At 37.7% G+C, this 20,214-nt stretch overlaps 1 protein-coding gene across 5 annotated transcripts in view; it reads left to right on the top strand.

Moving 5' to 3' along the window:
- Positions 1-353: 353 nt before the first annotated feature.
- Positions 354-20,214, top strand: part of dlgap4b (discs, large (Drosophila) homolog-associated protein 4b) — a 143,688-nt gene continuing 123,827 nt past the window's right edge. For all 5 annotated transcript variants that reach the window (XM_067458846.1, XM_067458844.1, XM_067458845.1 and 2 more), the window contains exon 1: positions 354-591. The gene's annotated coding sequence lies outside the window, so the exon portion shown is untranslated. The remainder of the gene's footprint in view (positions 592-20,214) is intronic.

Here is a 20,214-nt window from a genome sequence, read left to right as displayed (position 1 = left end):
TTGGTGCCTAATACTTTTGCACAGTACTGTACATGTTAAAAAACATCATGGGTGTGACTATTCCTTTACAAGTATATGCTATTATTGGCAAGATTTTAAAGATAAGTAATTACAGTAAAGGAAAATGAACACACATGTGACACGTGTAACGTGTGTTATTTACTTGCTAAACGTTTCTGAACTGAATGAATGGGTGTCGCTGTCCGTGGTGCTGACTCTCTCTCTCTCTCTCTCTCTCTCTCTCTCTCTCTCTCTCTCTCTCTCTCTCTCTCTCTCTCTCTCTCTCTCTCTCTCTCTCTCTCTCTCTCTCTCTCTCACACACACACACACACACACACACACACTTCACTCGCTCCTCTCAGTGTTAGTGTTGCTCCCCTCGCGGATGAATCTCGCAGTGATGGAGATCCGAGCGGCTCGTTTTCGCGTTCGCCGGAGATAAAGTGATTTTAAGGAGGAATGCAGCGTGTTTCCTCTGACAATCACGCGCGCGCGCGCCAGACCTGAGCTCACATTGAGACGAAGAGCGGCGCGGGGGAAGTTTAATGTTTCTGAAAAAAGCGACGGAAGACAGTCACCCGAACATCACAGGTAAAACCCCTCGATCTGCTGAACCTTCAGATACGAGAACGCCACAACCTGTCGTGGCATTTGCTTTACACGCTCTTTGAGTTGAGCTATGTGCCAGTGTGTGTGTGTTTTGCGGTTGTTTTGTAAGTGTACCCGTGTGTGTGTTCTGTCTGATGAGCCGGAAGACAGCGCGAGGGGCTTGGGCTGTGTCTCAAAACCAAGTCAGCTGACTATCTAGACTACCTGGCCCGTTTTGAGTCGAAAAACGCTCATATATAAATGCTATGTGGTGCGTTGATTATGTTTTGAGAAACAGCCACGAAGCTGTTAGGTGATGCATTTGAGCTAATAAGAGCTGAATGAAGGGAAATTATTTCCGTATAATGACCACTGTCTGTCTAATCTCACTGGCCTATGTATGGGTTGAAACACAGCCTGGTGGTGATAACAGAATTAATGATAATTGTTGGTTTTGCTCTAGTTTTGAATCACTTTTCTAGTGTTCAGTTGAACTTTATTAAATGGCGAGATCAAGAGAGAAAGCTAGCGGCCACTTTAAGTGCTGTTGTGTATCTGATTGTGAATCACAGATGATTGTCATTTTTAATTATATATTCTGGTTTGAGGCTGAAGTGGGTTCAGATGGTCTTCTGACCTCTAGATTTACATTTGTCAGTGTTTATGTTGCTGTATGAATTGAAATATGTGCAGTTTTCCACAATGAAATGCAGTTTTTCACGAACAGGATGGCAAAATGGGGATTGATTCAGTCAGAAAAGCAGTTTGATCATCTCAGAAGATCAATAGAATAATTATTTGTGCTGTATGTCTTTTAAATAAGCCCTTTCAATTGCCTTTTTGTTCAAACTGAACTCTCCACTAAGCTGTGTGACATACTGTATCATCCGATGTGAACGAAGCTGTTTAAGATGGTTTCATTTGATCGTCTGTTTCCAAGTCACATTTTTAGTCTTGTCATGCAGGCCCCTTTAAGATAATGGATGAATAGAGCAGATTTAAGCAGTTCAGCTCTTGTTTTGTTTGTGCTTCCAGCTCCATCATTCTTGTTCTACATTGATCTGATTCTGACCTCTAAACTTTCTGCAAAATGCTGTTTTTTGTCATTCTACTCACGACTTTCACATCAGAAAGTTTGTACATGACTTTTATAACTCTATAAATGGATCACTGTTGTGCATAATGAACGTCTGTCCTTTTAACAGCTTCAAAAATGCAACGAATCTGCTCAGATTGTTGTTTAAGCTCTCATTTGTTCCGAGTTTTATCTGTGACAGCGACTGTCATCTGCGATGGCGCTCTATAACAGGCTGATGGCTTGGCAAATGCTGGATTCTTCTCTGGCCACATTTGCATGCACTGTTTTAGACACTCAAAGAAGACCTAGATATCTTGGCTTTAGCTGCATCTCTCAGTGCATTGTATACTGCACTGCATCATTTTTCAGCTTGTGCTGTTTTATAGTAACATTATGGTGTTTTTATTTCAATTATTCTGGCATAATATTTCAACTATATTACATTGGTAACACTTTACACTAAGGTTTGATTTGATAACATAAGTTAACTAAATTAATTAATATGTAGTTCTACAGCATTTATTATTTTTGATGCTAATCTCAAACATTTATATGGTCAAAAGTTGTATCTGTTAATGCACTGTGAACTAACATGATCGATTAACAAAGGTTAATAAATGCTATGTTAGTGAATGCATTAACTAAATGAGTGTTTATTGTAAAGTGTTCCCATTATATTATTTGCTAAATAGGTTTCTTTTACACAAACATTTGCAAATACATATTCACCTCAGAGTTCCCTTTTATTCAGTCCAGACATGGGGGAATGAAATTACATTTCTCAACAGGTCCTGGCAATAATTCAACACTATACTGGCATGACAATGATATATAGATTATTCATTTTGCATGCAACATCAGCAAAGCAATCTAGTGCAAAGACAATAATCCAACAGAATACACAGTAATATATGGTACACAGTATATACAACACATGCTGTAGGGCACATTAGAAGTGCATGTTTAGGGGCCATTTACACAGAGCACACTTTTCCATTCCACTGCTCTTCTTTTCCATTGTTTTTCAATGTAAACACGAACTAGACGGACATGTTTAACCATTGCGCTTGCGTCTTTTGCACTAGGTGCATCCCAATTCATGTACTTATGCACTAGTTTATGCTGTTTTTAGTATAAATAGTGTCAAAAAAAGTCAAAATATAAAAACTGCAGTTAAAATAGTGGAGTGTTGGACACTTTATGGGAATTGATCTGAAATCGCTCCCCTGTTCCCTTAAATAGGGCACTATTTGAGGGACATCCATTTGTAGTGGTTGTCCAAAACCACAATATCAAATGTATGTACTGATGTACGCTCAACAGCTAGAGAATACCCATAATGCAAATGTGAGAGGTGCGTTGAATGAATTCCAGCCTAAGATGGCTGCAGGTCATCCATTTGCCAAACCGCTGGTCCGATGTGGTTACAGCGTAATATCATTCAGGTATAAATTCCTTTTTAATTGATTATTAAATTGTTTAATTTAGGTTTATACATGCTATTTTCATGATAGAGTTAAAGATAAATCTTTTAATTTCTACCAGAGTTGCCAGTTTGCTAAATTACAAATATTTAGGGAATAGTGAATGGGTATAGGGGGCGATTTCAAACACAGCCATGCACTCAACTGTTGGAGCTTTAATTACGTATTGGAGGGGGAGGGGCATCATACTCCGATGATGAATGATAAAATAATACAAAGAATCTCTGCCCTTAGTCTACAAACTTGAAGGGTTGGTTTAGTTCACTCAATAATGGAAATTATCCCATCATTTACTCACCCTCAAGTCATCCCAGGTGTATATCATTTTCTGCTTTCAGCCAAACACAATTGGAGTTATATTAAAAAATATCCCAGCTTTTCCAAGCTTTAAATTGGGAGTGAATGGTAACTTAGATACCATTCAAAAGCGCATCCATCCATCATAAAAGTAATCCATACAGCTTTAGGTATATGGGATGTTTGTTTTGTTTTGTTTTGGGGTTTTTTCAATCTTAACAGGGGTTTACCAACCCCTCTTATGATTGTATAATCTATGTTTCTTATTCTTTTCTCTTTTTTGTGTAATTTCACTGACCGTAGCTGAGTATCCTGATGCGATCAATAAAAATAAAAAGTGTAATGCTATGACTGCATTGCTGTCTACCATCTTAACTGAAGTGGAGCCGCATAAGTGACAGATTTAGAGCGCTCTAGCAAATGTGTGTCATACAAATAGCATCTCATGTGAAGTGAAGGGGAAAGAGCTATGGGGATATGAAGATATTATATGAAGTACGAAGATGATGCAACACTCTAAACTGTGCAAAGACTGGTTAATATATGTTCAATATATGATTCGAATTTAGTTTTCATTATTAAATTAAATGCATTCTGAAGGATGCATGCAATGCTGCTAGATTGTGCTCAAAAGAAGATTTTTAGAAGGCAATATAATCATTATGGTCATATTTTACAATAAGTTTCTGTAGATTAGAATTAATTAATTCAATGGCTAAATTTAAATAATAACAAGCAATACTTTTACAACAATTAGTCATCTTGATTTTTCTTCATTTTGTTATGTTACAGCCTCAATGGATCCAAAATGGACCTCAGAATTCTAGAAACAAAACCCCATAATGTCAACTTGAAAAGAAAAAAAAAATGTTTTGAAATCTTTGCAAATGTATTCAAATTTAAAATGTACATTAAAGTATTCACAGCCTTTGCCATGACACTATAAATTGAGCTCAGGTGCATCTTGTTTCCACTGATCATCCTTGAGAGGTTTCTACAACTTGATTTGAGTCCACCTTCAGTTGATTGAAGATGATTTGGAGAGGCACACACCAAATAGTGCTTGTCAGAGGACAAACCAAGTCATGAAGTCTAAGGAGTTGTCTGTAGACCTCCGAGACACAGATCTGGGCAGGGGTACAGAAAATGTTTTGCTGCATTGAAGGTCCCAATGAGCACAGTGGCCTCTGTCATCCGTAAATGGAAGAAGGTTGGAACCCAGAGCGGACCGTCCAGCCGGCCAAAATGAGCGATCGGGGGAGAAGGGCCTTAGTCAGCGAGGTGTCCAACAAACCCAGTGGTCACACTGACAGAGCTCCAGCGTTTCTCTGTGGACAGAGGAGAACCTTCCAGAAGAGCAACCATCTCTGCAACACTCCACCAATCAAGCCCCTATGGTAGAGTGGCCAGACAGAAGCCACTCCTCAGTGAAAGGCCACCTAGAGTTCGCCAAAAGGCACCTGAAGCCCTCTCAGACAATGAGAAGCAAAATTCTCTGGTCTGATGAAACAAATATTGAACTCTGGCCTGGATGGCAAGCATCATGTCCAGAGGAAACCAGGCACCACTCATCACCTGGCCAATACCATCCCTACAGGGAAGCATGGGGGTGGCAGCATCATGCTGTGGGGATGTTTTTCAGTGGCAGGAACTGGGAGACTAGTCAGGATTGAGGGAAAGATGAATGCAGCAATGTACAGAGACATCCTTGATGAAAACCTGCTTCAGACCCTAATGACCCTAAGCACAGCCAAGATAAAAAGGAGTGGCTATGGGACAATTCAGTGAGTGGCTCAGCCAGAGTCCAGACTTGAACCCGACTGAAAATCTCTGAAGAGATTTGAAAATGGCTGTGCACCGACCCATCCAACCCGATGGTTTGAGAGGTCCTGCAAAGAAGAATGAGAGAAATTGCCCAAAAATTGGTGTGCCAAGCTTGTAGCATCATACTCAAAAAGACTTCATGATGCCTATTGCATTAAATTGAAATCAAAACATTTAACGGTATTTTAATAATAATTATGTTACCAATGTAGGTGCATCGCTAGGTTTTTGAACAGAGCCGAGGTGTAACTTGACACTAAATGCTCAGATACATCTCTTATGGACTTGTTAATAAGTTTTGCATTATATTGATGATGGGCGCACAAACTTCAACTCTGGCTTTCATTAAAAACCTCCAAACAATCTTATCAATGGGAAGCCCTCAAACAGCAGTGAAGTCTCTATCTTATCTAAGTCTGCCATTGTGAACACACAGACAGGCTTCTCTTGAATGGTCCGAAGTCAGTGCATCGCGGCGAGTCAATAAGGGAGCGAGGGCCAACAGCCACAGCAAAGGCCATGAATGGACTGCTAATCATAGCCAGATCAATAGCCTTTTCAATAGCGCTTACTCATATTTAAACAGGGCTCAGGCTGAGAGCTCATTCTGTGTGCTGAAATGTGACACAATGTTCGTGTCTCGCAGTACCAGCTGTGTCTTTATGCCGCCAAATTAACATTCAGTTTAGCAGCACTATTTCAGTAAGCATGTGTGTGTATGTGTGGTGTTTTTTTCATGGCCTGAATAAGCCCCACCTCACTGCTCTAGCGGCCTCAATATGCTCTTGTGCTAAAAAGAAAAATGAGAAGCCGAACTGGAAGCGACTGATGTCTTGTCTTGAGGCCATGAACGCTGGAGAGTCAAAGCGTGTCGCCAAAGAATGCTCTCTAATCACAGAGCAATCAGCTGTGAGCTTCACTACAAATGCACAATTACTTATTGCATTGCTAATTTTACCAAAGTAAATTTATACATATTGCCACAAGATTGTTTTTAAATAGAAACAAAATGTGTTTTTACATGTACATTGTTGGAGCAGAGAACAATGCTGTAACAGAAGTTAAAAGTCATGCACATTAAATCTCTAAATAAAATAATTTAGTTATACTTCATTTTTTAAGGTGTCCGTTTTACAGTGTAATTATACATTTAAGTACTGACTGAGTAATAATAATTAACTACATGCACTTACTATAGGGTTAGTTGCAATTAAGTTGGTTGTAATTATGCACAATTATTTATAGTTATTATTATAGCAACTACATGTAACGTGTAAAAAGGACACTGTAAAATAAAGTGTTATTAATAATTGTATTACAGGATGGCGATGATAAAGTGGGAGTCATAGAAATGTGGCATAGGTCAGATGAATGTGCGCCAGTGTTTTTCCAGTGTTTATGAGACTATTGATCTGGTTCTGTTGTAATGTTACACATAGATCCGATTTGAACTCCAGCTCCATTCCACAATATTTTATAGGCATCACAGACATAGCTGCACTCATATCATGAGGGCTGTTCACAAAATAACAGCTACATAAGTCATTATTGCATTATTTTAAAGGCGCTGAACTTTGCACATTATTATAATAATAAATAATTCGAACACATACACATCAGCAGTGGCATTCGGTGCCTATCCGCAGCGATTAAGGAAGTTGTTTAAAATCCTGCAGTGCCACGGAGCGCCATTTCAAGGTTTTATATTAAATTTATATTATATTTTCCTCAAATCGTCAATGTACTGATTTCACCCTGTGCTACAAGATACCCATCATGCAGCTCTTCTGTCAGAAGTCGATTCAAATTTAAGCTTGCGCATATATAATGTATATATGTTCCGGTGTGCTATATATATACTCGAGCTTTGTGACATGGTGCATTATCTAGCTGGAAGTAGCCATCAGAGGATGGGGACATGGTGGTCATAAAGGGATGGACATGGTCAGAAACAATGCTCAGGTAGGCCGTGGCATTTAAACGATGCCCAGTTGGGGCCTAAAGTGTGCCAAGAAAACATCCCCCACACCATTACACCACCACCACCAGCCTGCACAGTGATAACAAGGCATGATGGATCCATGTTCTCATTCTGTTTATGCCAAATTCTGACTCTACCATCTGAATGTCTCAAGAGAAATCAAGACTCCTCAGACCAGACAACATTTTTCCAGTCTTCAACTGTCCAATTTTATGCTGTAATGGTTATAACGAGTGGTTATTTCAGTCAAAGTTGCTCTTCTATCAGCTTGAATCAGTCGGCCCATTCTCCTCTGACCTCTAGCATCAACAAGGCATTTTCACCCAGGACTGCCGCATACTGGATGTTTTTCCCTTTTCACACCATTCTTTGTAAACCCTAAAAATGGTTGTGCGTGAAAATCCCAGTAACTGAGCAGATTGTGAAACACTCAGACCGACCCGTCTGACACCAACAACCATGCCACGCTCAAAATTGCTTAAATCACCTTTCTTTCCCATTCTGACATTCAGTTTGGAGTTCAGGAGATTGTCTTGATCAGGACCACACCCCTAAATGCATTGAAGCAATTGATTGGTTGATTAGATCATTGCATTAAAAAGAAATTGAACAGGTGTTCCTAATCCTTTAGGTGAGAATATATATATATATATATTCTTAAATATATATTTTTTATATATAAATATAATTCTTAAAGTGTTTTTGAGAAGTCTTATGCTCAAAAAGGCTGCATTTTATTTGCATAAAAACATAGTAAAAACAGTAATATTGTGAAATATTATTGCAATGTGGAAGAACTATTTTCTATATGAATATATGTTAAAATATAATTTATTCCGCTGATCAGCGCTGAAAACATTCTAATATGCTGATTTGTTGCTCAATAAACATTTCTGATTGTTATCAATGTTGAAAAAAGTTATTTTGGACTAAACAAATAAAATAAAATAAAAAAGTATACATTTTTTTGAACTAGCTATATCTATTTATATATTTTAAATTGATCAAACTTTTAACTAATATTTCTGCTCTTAACAAATTGTACATTTTGTAAAGAGTGTTCCAGTCTGTGTTTGAGCTGAAGGCAGTGAAGGAGCTCAGTAGGCTTTTCAGCAGCGCCGCGGTGACGTCAGTAAATCAGCTTTGTGTTTTTGTTTTCAAGCCCATGTCGTTAAATCCATCAGCAGAAAAGACTTTCACTACGTTAATTCGGAAATGTCACTGTTCTCTCTGGTGTGTCACTCAGACCCCGGAGAAAACGCTCTCCTCAAGCTATTTTAGATTTCAAATGACCTTCTAAATCCCAGCAGTGATTTTTATATAAAATAAATCACAGCTCTGATGTTTCTAACCTACATACACGAGGACAAATAGGCCTAATTGCCCATGAAAGACTGCTGTGTGTAAAAGTGAAGGACGTGTCATTGTGACTAACACTATCTGGACAGAAGTGGCCCGCTGATAAAGCAGAGCGTCGCTGCTGGCCTCTACATTATTCATGCACTTCCTTGTATTGAATATCTGCAGGAATGAAGAAGAGATGTTCTGTAGATCGACTTCCTGATTTCCCGGTGTTGCATCAAATGGGAGGAGAGAGAGATGCAAAAAACTCTCTATTCTGTTATTCTTTATGACACAAGTTTCCTTACAGACCCCTGCTACGCTGTGTGAGAGAGATTGTAGATAGAAGAACAAAGAGCACTTTTGCATGGTGAAATTTGCTTAAAGGCAACAGTAAAGTAAAAAAGACTTTTATCACAATTATAATTGTGTCAGTCCTGAAATGACTTTCATTTTCAACTTCATTTAGGCCAGAAATATGGAATTTTAATACCTCCTTGTTGTATGCTCCTATTGTATCATGCATCGCTCAGAAATTGAATTATGGAACTAATGGACCATTTCATGTCGTTTTCAGAGCTTAGGAAAACACAGCACATGTCCTGTTATAGTGTGCCGCTGTGTTTGAAGAACTCGAAGTACATACTGTATCCGACACATGGTGAAATATGGTGATTCTGACCTTTCTATACGGCCCATATTTCGAGGAGGAATTTATACTAGACAGACAGAAAGAAGGACATAAGCAGGAAAGAGAAAACTGACAAAAAAGACAGAAAAGAGAAAATAACATGCTCTATTCATTTAGCTGCGGTACCCTTTTGGGCTGTCGGCTGTATTGTCAAAAGTGTGAATAATTGAAGCTGTGAAAATGTCAAGCAGGCTGTCCTGAAAGCCCAGAGCTGTTTGTCTTTCTCAAATTAGCACTGAATGAAAAATCACACTTTTGAAGGAGGTAGAAGGAAAGGCTTGGTCTGGTAAAAACATTATTTAGTTGCAAGCTTAAAAAGTGTTTCTGAGCGCTGCTCCAGCACGCTCACATTTCTTCACTAGCTCAGTTTATTTTTATGTTCATCTTTACTGTTATTTTTATCAGCCCGATAAAAAAAGTTGGTTGATATATTAAAGCAGAGGAATAATGGACTATTTCCTTTGGCTGAGACAGATCTCACAGAGTTCAATTGCTTGAAATATGATATTTCATATGACACTTCATCAAAGGAAAATACAGCGAAGTGCAAAGTGCCACACAAGTCTGTCATATAGGCTACATACAATTATGTTTATAATATAATTGTGTGCTTGGGACATGACTTTTAATGGTGAGACTTTTGTATTTGCAATCAGGCTCTCAAAATGATATAATTTGAATTTAGATTTATCAGCCAATATATTGGTTATTGTCTTTCAAATATAAAGAATTATCGGTTATCTTATTGGCCAAAAAGTTATAAATGGAGTTATGTGGACTGTAAAGTCCACAAAATTCACTAAAATTACATTCTCTGTTGATCGTGCCGTATACAATCATTTAAAATCGTATTATTTACATTTATGTAAATTTTAATTGCTAGACGGCTGGGTCAGAGCATCTCCAAAACTGCAGCTCTTGTGGGGTGTCTCCGGTCTGCAGTGGTCAGTATCTGTCAAAAGAGCTCCAAGAGGAACAGTGGAGAACCGGCCACAGGGTCATGGCTAAGGATCATTGATGCACGTGAAGAGCGAAAGGCTGGCCATGTGGTCTGATCAAACAGACGAGCTACTGGAGCTCAGATTGATCAAGAAGTTAATGCGTCGCTTACCTGGGGAACACATGGCACCAGGATGCACTATGGGAAGATGGCAAGCTGGCGGAGGCAGTGTGATGCTTGAACAAACACGTCCTAACCATGGAGGCCCCAACTTCACAACTTACAGGACTCAATTGATCTGCTGCTAACATCTTAGTGCCAGATACTATTGCACACCTTCAGGTGGAGTGCATGCCTTGACGGGTCAGGGCTGCTTTGGCTGCAATAGAGGGAACAACACAATATTAGGTTATAATGTTATGCCTGATCTAGGTATATACAGTTAACATTTTTCTTCACTAAAATATTGATAATGTTGTTTTTGTATGTTTATTAAACACATACAATTACAAAAAAATTAAACAATTACACAACACGACAATTACAATTACAAAAAAAGCCATTATCAGATTATTTTTGCAATCACATTTAGCATAAATTACACGCTTTACTTTTAAATACTAAAATGAATATTAAGTTAAACACCAAATTGCATTAATAAAATAAAAACTTAAGCTGCAACTAAATTTGTAAACTAAAATGAAGTACTTCTCTGAGCAAATCCATATTTCTGACAGTCCGTCTGTACTGGGAAATACTTCCATGTCATAAAATTGCACCCTGTTGCATACTTTTTGTGATTGCATTTACATTACTTGTAGTTCACACTTTTTACAACTTCGGCAACTTTGGCATCACATTTCTTTCCACATTTCCTCAATATAGCTGTGGGTAATATTAGCCCAAAAAGCCTGCATGGATGTATAATTCAATAATCCACTGAAATATTGTACCATCTGGATACCTTTGGCATATTATTTTCAGTGTACTGTGATCTGAGATGCACTAATCCTGGTCTCACATACTATAATGGTATGCTAATTGGGATGCAGCCTAACTACTTCAGGCGTTTAATTAAACTCAACAGCGAATTGGCTGAATCAAATATCCTGCTCTCCTGCTGAAAATCTTCATAAGTGCTATTTATTCTGTACCTTTTCAGATGAAGTGATATTACCTCCAGTATGTCAGGAGATTTTGTTGGAAAGCTACAACTGCCAAGTGTGTGTGTGTGTGTGTGTGTGTGTGTGTGTGTGTGTGTGTGTGTGTGTGTGTGTGTGTGTGTGTGTGTGTGTGTGTGTGTGTGTGTGTGTGTGTGTGTGTGTGTGTGTGTGTGTGTGTGTGTGTGTGTGTGTGTGTGTGTGTGTGTGTGTGAAGAGAAGAGGGTGAAATATGAGGACATTACCCATGTCCCCACTTTTCAAAATGCAAAAATTAGTTTTTTTGAGAAAGTAAAAATACAGAATGTTTCCTGTGATGGGTAGGTTTAGGGGCAGGGGCAGTGTAAGGGGATAAAAAATACGGTTTGTACGGTATAAAAACCATTACACCTTTGAAATGTCCCCACATTTCACAAAAACAAACATGATGGGTAGGTTTAAAAATAATGACCAAACATATCTTTATTAAATACACAATGCTGTTGCAGATGAAATATAATGTAGATAGCATTAAATAAATATATTTTCATCTTAGCTAACGTCGGACTGGCACATCCACGTTTGTCGTTTTTGAAAACTTTCTTAGAATTTTATAGTTGTAATCAAATTCTCATTCAACGTGCAATGGGTTGTGGGTAATATTAGCCGTTAGTGTGTGCACAGATCTGCACTTCGGATTCTAAAAGGAAAAAGTAGAACATTCGGATATCTTGGGGATAATAATTTCACCATACAGCTATTTAGGACACACTCATTCTAATTTGAAATGCTATTTTGGATTGATAGTATGCAGCAAATCATTCATGTCCGGAACATGTGCAGAAGTTTTAGTCTGTTCAGAAGCACTGTATGAAAACGGCTACAAGTGATGAATGTGCCACAAGCCCCGGAGCTATGAATTAATGTTTTAGAAGCTCACCTCCCTAAAGCAAGAAAGACACAGTATGAAACTAAAGAGACTCAGGACGTGACAAGGAAAGCCGAATGAGAGAGGAAGAGATGTATTTTTAGCGGTTTGACCGTGACCACGGCTCACATCTGCCACAGAGAAGACAGTTAAAATGGGTTTGTCCTTCTGAAGAAGTCGTAAGATCTGTACGATCATGTCATTTGTATTGGGGAAAAAAACACGGCAAACATAAAATCATCCCAGCTGACTACAGAATGGACTGAGCCGCATGAATCATCTCTGGTGAACAGTGCTGATGACCATTTTACCTCCATAATGTGACATCATTGAAAATACTCATAGAACAAGACTTGATTTTATCCATCAGGAATTGATTTGACTGTTAAAAGACAAGTCAAGCCAGCTTTATTTCAGATTTGTTTCAAAGCAGCGACAAACAGGAAAATAATGCGGGTGCAAACAGTGTTCAATTCTGCTGCTCAAGTCAGTTCAGTGCCGATGCAGTTCAGATCAATGAATCATTTATGTAATGAGTTCAGTTCAGCTATACAGAAGACAATAGTGAGTCAGTTCAATGTTGATTCGAGTGTCTTTGTATGAGAGGTGATTGAAAGTCTGATGACATTAAATGAAAAGGACATTTCAGAACATGTTATTACGTTTTGATTACAGCCGTTTCCTGATTTTATTAAAGGTGCCCTAGAATGAAAAATTGAATTACCATGGCATAGTTGAATAACAAGAGTTCAGTACATGGACATCACACACAGTGAGTCTCAAAGACCATTTTTTCTTCCTTCATGTAAATCTTGTTTGTGTAAAACACCGCGGAAAAACTGACGATTCTCAACATGACACCAACTGTGACGCAATCCCTGGGATCATTAATATGTACGTCCCCAACATTTGCATATGTTCATTGTCAGGCGGAACTGCAACCGAATCATCGGGAGTTCTGCAGGTAAACAAGCGTCACGCGAGGATAGCGAAAACGTGTTTTATACCGCAACAAATTAATTCAAGATCGTTCGTTTGCTCTGCCCATTTTAAGTAAGCTTCGCTCAGCGTCTTAAATTGAAGAAAGAGGCAATTCCAACTACATTCCTGCAAGCAGTAAGTAGCGGTTTTGTCCACTTTTTGACTGTTTAAACAATTTCTGATTAAATTGAACATTTCTTAGAGAGACAGCATTGTCTAGATAACGCAAGATGCTATAGTAACAATAGGAAACTCCAAGAACCAAACAAAGCTAAATAATGTGTCTAATGACAAAGGGTAATATTATTTTGTATTACAAAATACAACCGTAGATACGTTTGTCATGTTAGTTTAGTTGCTTACAGATCGCTCACTCGATCCTTCTAGTTAACGTCACCTTCTCCACCATATAAGTTAAAATTATATTAATTTGGCAAGACTTCTGTTCATTTTGTAAAAAGAAAAATACATTTATATTTTTGAGAACGGAAGTATGATGTTTTTGCATGCTTATATTTTAGAGTTCATCACAGTCACTGCGTAATGTTAGCCTACATTGGGTCTAACGTTATATAAACATGCAATTTCGTTGACAAAAACAGACAAGTATAAAATATAAAACTTGGAACAAAAAGCACTGGTTTTGGTTTTGTAGGAGGGAAAGAAGAGTGTTTGTGTTTGCGGTTGCCAGATTTCAGTCATTTAAATCCCCCAATCAGAACTTTTCTGTGAAAAGAACACGTATACTATCCGGTGTTTGACCTTAAACGTGCAATCTGGCCACATGCACGCGAGCTCTCCCTCACGCGCGGATGATCTGAAAACACCAATAAACAAGTAAGCTGCTTTTGATCAATCTTCATTCGAGATGCTCTGCTTAAAGTGTCATTCAGTCGGTCTGTGTTCTGTCAGGACGGTCAGGACTCACGAGCCGCTTCGCTGAACAACTGAATTTGTGTGAGCTGTTAAAATAAGCCAATCAGAGCAGAGCTCAGCATTAATATTCATGACCCTTCCAAATAAGGCAAAAACAAAGCATTACATCCTAGAGACAATTTCTAGGGTTGTAAATTAAATTGATCTGGATAATCTTTGCCCTTAAAAAGCCACAATATTTAACATATTGTTTCAACTTATTCTAGAGCACCTTTAAGAAAGCAAAAATGGTCGCTTTTATTTCAACTTTAATTACACAAATTGTCCTTTTATTAAATTACTTTTAATCCGCGGTCCAAAAGAAAGTGATTGAATCACTTTGTTCAGAGATATTCCCAGACATTTTGAAACATCTTTTTTCATTTTCATGTCTTAATTGTCTGTCTTCCTAATCCTTTTCATTTCATTCTGTGCTTGTCTTTTAACTTTACACTTAACCGTTCGTCACCTGTGAACCGTCACGATCGGCTGATTGGCACATTTGCTTTGTTTATTCTTCTCTTTTAATTATGCGGCAGCTCCACTTTTGGCCAGATGTACAATGCTTAATCAAGAGCAATGCATGGCATTTGTCAATTATAATGCAAATCAACGGATTTAAATCAAATCAAAGACATGCTACAGTGTTTGAAACGGGATTCGAAATGAGCAATTTCTTCCCAAAGAGGTTTTTCTTTTCCGTGCACATATCACCATGAGCAGCTTTCTTTTCATATTCAAATTTAATTAGTTTTTGTGTGAGACCTTGTGCCATTTTAATGAGCCTTTAATCTCAAGGCGAGGTTTTTGGTGTGTTTGTTTCTCTATGTGCTCTATAGAGTGTATGTGAACTGATTTATTGATAGTCCTTCACATTGGTGACGTCCTTCTTCACAGCGTTCATATAGATCTAATAAATTTACCACTTTCTGCCCTCTACCAGGATATTGCTGTCAATATAAATAGTCCGTTTTGCATTCCTGTATAGTTGCTCACTCTTCGTCGTCATGCATGGATGGATAGAGGGAGAAATGAACAGAATGAAAGAAACAGACAACAGAAGGCAGAGTTAGAGAGGTCAGAACAGCCAGGCTTTGGTTATACAAGAGTATCAGATAGATGAACAGATGAAAAGTGAGTCGAAAAGAGGATATATATACATGTCTGCTTAAGTGTTTTTATATTTGGACTGTGAAAAGATTTGAATAATTAATCAGCTCAAAAAAAATAGTCGTTTACAAACTGAATATCGTTAATATATACCTGAGCTAGTCGTTTCAAAACGTCTCATTGTGAATCGATCCTGAATCACTGTGAATCAAATATGACTGAAAGAGACTGGGGTTGAATCCGAAGTCGCCCCCTATACTTGAGGGGACAGCCATTTGTAGTGGTGGACGTAATCGAGTGCACTCATTCAATCCCTCATTGCACTGCGACAATGCGCAACTGATGTACACACAACGGCTGTCCGAATTCACTCACTCGTTTTCACTCTCTCCTTCAAGTGAACTGTATTAGTGGACTAACATAGGTAATATTTAATGAGGGTTTGGGGGCGATTTTGGATTCAGCGGCTTGATTTGTTGAGTATCACTGTATCGATTCAGTCCGATTTGTGAACAAATCATTTTGGCTGGTTTTGTGAGCCAGTTCAACTGATTTATTAAAATGATCTGACACAAAAGAATGAGTTGTTCACAAAATAAAAATCGCTAATGTAGCTGTTCTGATTATGAATCAAACAATAAATCCTGACTCACTGTGAACAACAAAAGTTGTTGACTAGAGTACCGCTTGGAATGATTCAGTCTGATTTGTGAACAAATCATTTAGGCTGGTTTTGTGAACGAGACTAATTGATTAATTGAAAATATCAGACTCAGATGAATGAGATGTTGACAAACTGAAAATCACTAATATAGCTGTGCTGCTCATTATGAATCAGACAATTGATTCTGACTCACCGTGAGTCATGTCTGATAGACAGTGAGGTGTTGACTTGAGTAATGCTAGGACTTATTCAGTCTGATTTGTGAACAAATCATTAAGGCTGGTTTTGTGAACCAGTTCAATTAATCCTTTGAAAATATCAGACTCAAAAGAATGAGTCTTCACGATCTGAATAGTACTAATGTAGCCATGCTGCTCATTACGAATTGGACAGTCATTTCTGAAAGACATTGAGATGTTAAGAAGAGTTTGGACTAATTCAGTCTGATTTGAGAGCAAATCATTCAGGTTGGTTTTGAGAATCAGTTCAATTGATTCTTTGAGATGATCTGATTCAAAAGAATGAGTTGTTCATGAATATAGCTGTGCTGCTCATTAAAGGGGTACTTCACCGCTGAAATGATGAATGTGTACATAAATTGGGTCATTTATGTAGTAGAAATGTGATTTTTTTTTTTTTTAGGTGGTGACTTCTAGACTGAGAAATGCCAGAACATTTATTTTTAGTTCATGTGGATGAAATACATCAACTCCCAGAATGCACTTGCTTTGCTGTCCTCTGTGACAAAACCTTACCATTGTTTTGAGTTGTATAGAAATAAAATCATTTTGTTCAGTTAGAGAACAGACACTACAATTAACTGAACACGTCTGCTCAATACAGTGTGAGCTTAACGAGAGTCACAGCACAAACGCATATAAAATCATTTGAATATATTACATGTTGCTTATACAAAACTTAATGCTAATCGCTGAAGCAACCCTTTAAGAATCAGACAATTGAGTCAAATATTACTGAAAGATTTATTGACTAGAAAACTGTATGGACCAAGTCAGTCTGATTTAAATGAGTCATTCAGGCTGGGATTGTGAACTTGTTTATGAACTTAACTAATATATGTGTGCTGCATGTAATTAAGCTACTGGTTGTTAGTTATTTTTAGTTCTTGTCTAGTTTAGTACATTCAAAGTACAATGAATTCTTTTTGGGATCATGGAAGATTTGATAGCTCATGAAATGAGCCTTTTAAAATGTGCATGAACTGCCAGGGTCCATTGATTTGCGTCTGCTGGGTTTTTGTTTACTTCAGGTCGGTGTGTGTCTCCGTATTGAGAGTCGCACAGGACGTTTCACTTGTAATTGACTAACCGCATGCTGTGCTTTAAAATCATCTCGTTTCAGCCGGTCTGTGCACTGGCGAGTCTAGGACACGGTGTCTAATTCCAGAGAGACTCATCGCTCCTTTGGGAGCATATTAAAAGCAGTACATTAAAGTTTGATGACTTCCATTCACTTCTCTGGCCGTGCAACTCGACAAATCAGGCCAATTACGCTGAGATTGGGGACAGCTTCAACTGGGTGGCTTTGGCTTTTTTTTCATGTGCTGCAACATCAAGGCTATTCCTGATTCTCAAGCACAAATTAAATCTGTGTACCGTCAATTAAAACTGTGGCAGTATTTTAAGGCAAGACTCTACAGGCAAAAACCTTTTCATAACATGTTGTTTCAGATTAGTGGAAAGAATACATCCAAAATACACACTGTTTATTTAATTGCATCTGTATTTCTACCAGAAAGACTCCAGATGAAGTATGATAACTTAGCAAGTTTATTATTAGCAGACCAGCAAGTATTGTAATTAGGAAGATTCAATGTTACGTCACGTATAGACATGGAGGATGGAGGTAATGCTGGCGTCAGTGTCTGCGAACTCAGATGTGTGTAATTCCTGATCTTTAACTCTGAGAATTAGGCTTGATTGGATTGGTCTGAATGTGATAAGTGACGTAACATTGAATCTTCCTGGCAGAACTTGCGCATGAGCTTCATTTAAATTACAATACATATCCTTATCATTTGTTTTATTGCTATATCTACTGCATATTCTAGTGGTTTAATAGAGAGATTTGTTCAGATATCATTTGCTGATATATATAATTTTATATGAATGCTGAGGGTATCTTCTGATTTATGGAGTGACAAAAATAGATATCAAAAATCCCCTCCATGAAAACCCCCGGGAAATGTATGCAAATTAGTGCAAAAATCGTAATCATTAATTTAATCATTCAACTGGGGAAGAATGGTGATATTTTGTGGTGTCTTGCCTTAAATAGATCTACAAGTCCATGCAAAAATCTGCAGTAGAATCGGTTTAAAGGGTTTTGGCTTCTCTTACCCGAGTTATTCATGAGTCAAAGTCTACATTTTCCTTCTGTGCTGTCATTTATGTCACTTTGGGTGAAAAAGCATCTGCTAAAATAACCTCTTTGCCTTGCTAATTCATTTAATTAGTGAGGTTTGCTATAAGTCAAAGATTCCTGCATCCTATACTGTGATGCCGTTCTCTGTGACTCTGACCTTGATAAGAGATGAAGATGAAACACTGTTCAAGGTTTCTTATCAAGCTGTGCAGAACAGCTGGTGTCTCACTTTAAAGACCTGAGTACAAAATCTGTTCTGTTCAGTCTGATCAAAGGGACGCAGGTGATTTGCATTTTTGTGCTGTGTAACACTATCATAAAAGTTTGGGGTCGGAAGGGTTTTTGAAATGTTTTTGAGAGAAGTCTCTTCTGCTCACCAAGGCTGCATTTATTTGATCAGAAATACGGTAAACTGAGATATATATATTTTACGATTTAAAATAGCTGTTTTAGATGTTAATATACACTGAAACAAAAAGGAAAACAGACATTGTCCAATTTACGTAATCTTATTATTTGCGATCTACGCAACAAAATTGTGTTTCTCTTCTTAACGTGATTTCTTTCCTTTCGATTAATGCACTCTAAAAATGTTGGGTTAAAAACAACCCAAGTTGGGTTGAAAATGGACAAACCCAGAAATTGGGTTGTTTGAACCCAGTGAATGGATCCATTCAAACAACCCAATTTCTGGGTTTGTCCATTTTCAACCCAGCTTGGGTTGTTTTTAACCCAGCATTTTTTAGAGTGTAAGTGTTATTTTATGTTTTTTTTGGGCAAAATTAGATCAGGGGGATACTTTATATTGTTTAATAGTGTTTCATGTTTAATTATGTTGGAATAATTATAACCATTTAAATAATACTGGGTTACCATAGTGGAGAAGAGCGGAGCGATTGCTTAGGCTGAGACAGCTCATGTCATTAAAGAGCATTTCATAACACTTGACATATGTGCTATTGCTGACTAACTAATAAACTAGTGAAAGCTAGTTACAGTCTTAATAATCAGTCACCTGACCACAAAAATATACAAAAACAGAATGAGCTTGTGGTTTGAATAAAGAGGCAGGGTCTTAAGCCCCCCTGTGCACACCACTGTTGTTAGGAAGCCATTTTAAAATCATTTTGAGATTATGCAATTAATTTACTTAACATTACTTAATTTCATGATGTTAAAGTTATGTGAACAAATCATGTTTGTTTAGCTTAATTGATTCACGTGGGACCAATGCACTTGATTAAATCATGTAAATCCAACACACTTTTTTTTTCAGTGTAGTATAAAATGTACCTTATTCCTGTGATCAAAGCTGAATTTCCATCATCATTACAGTGTCATGTGATACTTCAGAAATCATTCTAATATGATGATTTGCTCAAGAAACACGTCTGATTATCAATGTTAAAAACAGTTGCGCTGCTTCATATTTTTGTGGAAATCATACATTTTTCCTGATTCTTTGATGAATAGAAAGTTCAAAAGAACAGCATTTATTTGAAATAGAATCTGTTGTAACACATTTGGTCTGTTGATGCATCCTAAATGAATAAAAGTATGAATTTTATTACAAACCCTTACTAAACTTTGTTCTGAATTTCCCCATGATGGTGAATTATCCATTTGTTTTATTTTTAGTTTGTTGTGCTTTCTTTTTCAGTGTCTGTTCCTGTTTGTGTGTGTGTATTCATTATTTCAGTCAGTGTGTTTGTGTCCTAATTTTGCAGACTTATTAAAGAAGTTCTGCGTCTCTGTCAATCTCTGAATGTTAAGAAAAGCCCATGGGAGAAACGAGCAGTTCAGAAGTTCAGGTGCCATCATGAATCGACTTTAACGTCAGCGGCGAGCAGATGCAAGCGCTGGTGTTC

Source organism: Pseudorasbora parva, chromosome 12 (genome assembly GCF_024679245.1).
Source record: "Pseudorasbora parva isolate DD20220531a chromosome 12, ASM2467924v1, whole genome shotgun sequence".
NCBI lineage: Eukaryota > Metazoa > Chordata > Actinopteri > Cypriniformes > Gobionidae > Pseudorasbora > Pseudorasbora parva.
This window is presented reverse-complemented; position numbering and strand designations above follow the sequence as displayed.